Here is a 4,826-nt window from a genome sequence, read left to right as displayed (position 1 = left end):
ACAAGGAAGGGAGACGACGGCTATTAAAATTAAGTAAGACAAAAGTGTTATTTTTTGCAACTGGTTTATTGACTTGTTAATAGCAATTTAGTGTGGTATATGTGACCATCGAGTCCAGTCAGGTCAGTGTTTCGGATCTGCACGGGTCCGGGTCCAGCTTTTGAAATAATAGACGGGTCCGGGTCGGTTCCGGGTAGCACATTACGGGTCTCTACGAGAGGTCGAGTTGTGGGGATAACAGAACTAGTTTAGCCTTTCCTTGTTGGGGGCACAATAAGTACAGTTCACCTAGACGGCTCCAACTCCAGGTTGGGGATGACTAGTAGGGGGTTGAGATGCTAATATCAAACCTCGGTCTCATAGCTCCTGGTCACTAGGTACACAGTGTGGCAACTCCTGGTTACGGCCTGGCTCGTTGGTTGAACCAACACAACACAGTGGGCAGGCTGTTGTTCTGTATGGCTTAGTGGGTATTAACATTCCCATAGCATAATCATCAAAGCAGCGTAGAGTTTAACTTCAAAAGGGAACGTCTGGGTTACGTGTGCAACACTTCCCTGAGAAGGAGAAGCTGCGTCACTGCCATACTTTAGCCTCTCCCACACGTCTTTATTCAGATAATGTGGAGTTGATGACATGCTTCAAACACTGGCTCATGCGGTCCCATAGTGTCATCATTGACGCAGCATCTTATTCCCCTTCTCAGAGGGTTACATACATAACCCAGATAATTTGATTAAATAAAATCTCAGTCAAACTCAATTCAAACATGGTTGAAAGAGGAAGCAATTGGGAGAACCTGTATTTAGGTCATACAATGGAGCCTGCACCTGCCGTGAGCTCTATGAGAGAGCAACATGCCACAGTTTGGTGGATCTGCGCTCAACCCAGAATCACTTTGCTTTAAATTCCTTTTTGTACAAAACTGCATTTCCTGCTAAATGGTAAGACTATTATTTATTTATTTAAAATGCATTAATAGAAGGGCTGTCAATAGCAATACATTATAAATATATAATTTATGATTCAGCCTATAGGTTTAGAATTTAGATCTAATTATATAAATTATAAATGAATTAATTACTATATATATATATAATTCAATGAAACAATAAATATATGAGAAACAGCATGCCACTGGTGAGAGTCTGCCCTTTATATATATATATATGGGTGTGTGCATGCACGCCTGTGTGTGTAAACACAGTATACACATGAAGGCTTACTGCCGGTGGTCTCCCTGACAATGTTATTTATTGTCTTTGGGCCATAATAAGTTCATCTGGTTTTGATTGTGCTTCCAGAACCCTCTCTTACCCTGGAGAGAGAGAGAAGCCAAGAAAGGACTGACCGGAAAAAAGAAAGTCCTTTTTTCTAATTTCATTCTGGCCACTCATACCTGTGAAACAGACACATGAAGAATCCCCTGAACAGAAATAATTTAACCTGCTTTGGGTAAGTGACTGTTTGCATATTCAATCACAATAAGGCATTAACAGGACCAGGTTTGGATATGTGAACTTCTCCCTGCCTCATTGACCACATTAATCTTTTTCTTATCAAAATCATTGTTAAATTGTGCAGTTACTGCTAGCTTTAAGATGTAAAAGTTCTACATAATATGAGGATGGAGGAAAGTGTTAGAGGACTCATCAATGAGTTCATCAATGCCAGTAATGATGTTCAGACTATTTTGGAAAATGTTTTCACAGAAATAATGATCTTTAATTGGCAAATGTGTCACCGTATTACATATTATACACTATATGGATATTCAGGAATTCAGGTGTTTCAATCAGACTCATTGCTTCAGTTGTATAATCAAGCCATGCATTCTGCATTTACAAACACTTGTGAAAAAATGGGTCGTTCTGAAGAGCTCTTACATCCAGTGAAGCAAATCTTAATGCTTCAGCATACCAAGACATGTTGGACAATGCTATGCTCTCATCTTTGTGGGAACAGTTTAGGGAAGGCCCCTTTTCTATTCCAGCGTGACTGTGCCCCAGTGCACAAAGCAAGGTCCATAAAGACATGGTTGGATGATTTTGGTGGGGAAGAACTTGTCTGGCCCACACAGAGCCCTGACCTCAACCTCTCCGAACACCTTTGGGATGATCTGGAATGGCGATTGTGAGCCAGGCCTTCTCATCCAACATCAGAGACTGACCTCACAAATGATCTACTGGATGAATGGGCAAAAATTCCCACAGAACCACTCCAAAATCTTGTGGAGAGCCTTCCCAGAAAAGTGAAATCAATAAAAGGGGGGACCGACTCCTTATTAATGTCTATGTATTTAGAATACAATGTCATTAAAGTCCCTGTTGGTGTAATGGTCAGGAGTCCCAATACTGTTGCCCATATAGTGTATTATAGATATTTATAAGGACGGAGAGACAGAAGCACATGGACTAAAAATAATTATTCTTCAGAACTTGAAGAATATTATTTGGAGGCTGTGGAGTAATATTTACACAGTTCATTTTCAACCACAGAGTCAGGGTGAGAAAAAGTCTGAATATGTTGCTTGCGCAACCCTATAACAGTCAGTACATACTGTCCAAGAGAAAGGACATAGAATGTGGGAGTCATGTTATAATAAATAAAAACATGTGTTAGTTATGCATGGTAAAGGTATTTGCCTTAAATGAAATGGTCATAACTATTGGAAAATATTCAGAGAAAAGCACCTCCTAATACCTCACAATTCAGACCTAAACACTTGCATTACCTATCCTTCTCAATAATATTTTTTTTTGTGCAAATGTGTCTAGTCAAGTGCTGATAAAAATGTATTTAGGCCTGCAATATTGTTCTTGTACCTCCCTGTCTGTGTACTGGTCAAAGCGCTACGTGCAGAAGCCATACTTATAGGATGAAAAAGTGAAAACTGTAACATAATTGTAGTAAAATAAAACTATTCTTAAGAAATGAACCACAAGATAAGAACTAACAAGAAGTTATGTAGCAATTGTGAAAAATAAAGTCTCACTTGTGACAAGTTAAACGAAACGAAGTTTACAAAATCTTGTGTTGTTTTGGGGTGTACTAGAATATGTTTTCATGCTTGATTGTTCAAAAAACACATTCTTTTTTAACATATTTTACATTATTGCAGCTTCTCTCTTCCCAGTCTGTCTCAAAGGCATTGTTTTCGATGAAGCCCCCCCTTCCGAAATGTTCTGTGATTGGTTAGCTTGCCCAGTGTGTTGTGGTTGGCAGCGCGAGCTCTACTCAGATGGAAATGGCACAATGGCGTCAATTTCAGGCATTGATTTACAGAACGTATTTCACAGGGCATTTCAGAGTGGTATGTTTTTGTAATTTTCTTTTAGATACGATGTTATCCACCATTTAATCATATTTGTCGGAAAACTATGGTAAAACAAACAGTAATCGATCAAAAAACCATAGTTAATTTTCTTTATGGGCGGTGAACAGTCTTACCAAAGCGAGAGCTTACAAAAGCTAAAGTAAATACTACATCAATACTGTAATGTTAGTGAGCAGGCTAGTGGAGGCAAAGCTTTGCCCTTCGTTTACATTATAGCAACTACATAAAACTTATAATTATAATTGTTAATGGAAAACACAACTACAAATAATAAGACATACTTACAAGTTGTGATCCATAAACAACATATTGTGGGAACAGCTGTCTTTCAGGAGAAGCTTTTGTGGGTAGTCTGCATTGTACTCTGTCTGCAGTTCTCCGTTAAAATGTGCAGCACACAGACAAACGTTGAGGTTATAATGTTCAGGAACATTGTTTAAAATACATTTTAACCACTCTAAGTTCGTCAGCCTAGGACAAACTTTCTAGGACAAAAAACAGCGACAACACTCACTGTCTTCTCTAGCGCAGCTCAACCTGGCCTCATCAACTTTTCTGGGTATTCTGTGGGTGGGGATTATTTAAATGAGTAATATTATGACTTCATAAGATCCAGAAAAAATGCATTGTAGGCCAAATGAGCGGTTCACTGTAGTTCTTGAAAAGTGGATTCTGTTAAATAAAATATCTCCCTTTTGGAGTGGACTTTGAGCTTTATAACCTTGCAGATCTTTTTTATGCTCAAACAGCAACATTACACACCAACTAAAGTTGAAAAAGTGAAAAAGCTTAATAGGACCCCCTTTAAATCACAAATATGAGAAATTCAACAAATAAAGATGCAATTACATGAGGATTTCTCATAAAGACCAGTGACCTATCATGCAGGACCTACAGCACAATCAACACACCATGTCAAAAAAAGTTCGAAATAGAACAAAATTGCAGTGTTTATTTCCATGCCGGGCTCCAATGGTCCTCAGTCTGAGTTTGGCCCATATTATAGCCTAAATATTCTGTTACTAATCTGAATCCATGGCCACTTCTGTATGACCATCAACAGAGGAACAGGCTTTTGCACAGAAAGGTGCAGCATCTACTAGCTGGGCTAATTGTTCATGCTAACCAGCCAAACTTTAATCCGTCAGGACCATAGACTGTAAAAAAAGATGGACGACACCCCTTCGCTCTCTTCCATTGGTGAGAAGTGAAGCCGCCAGTGTCCCGATATGACGATGACATCTTGGGACCCGAGTCTGCGCAGTAGAATCGGTGAATCACTTTAACTTACATCAGCGTGATAAAAGCTACAGTAAATTACAGAAACCATCTTTGGAAATAAGATATTTGAAGTGTAATTTAATTGTTTAGTTGGTCTCATGTGCCGTTAAATAACATGGGGAGGCGGGGTTTATGACCTATACTAGGACCAGTCACTGGGGGACGATCGAGACGATTTGGCTTCACTTCTCAGGGCTTGTGCGGCACG

Source organism: Leuciscus leuciscus (assembly GCF_965113295.1).
Source record: "Leuciscus leuciscus genome assembly, chromosome: 6".
Lineage (NCBI taxonomy): Eukaryota > Metazoa > Chordata > Actinopteri > Cypriniformes > Leuciscidae > Leuciscus > Leuciscus leuciscus.
Note: the sequence above shows the minus strand (reverse complement) of the source record.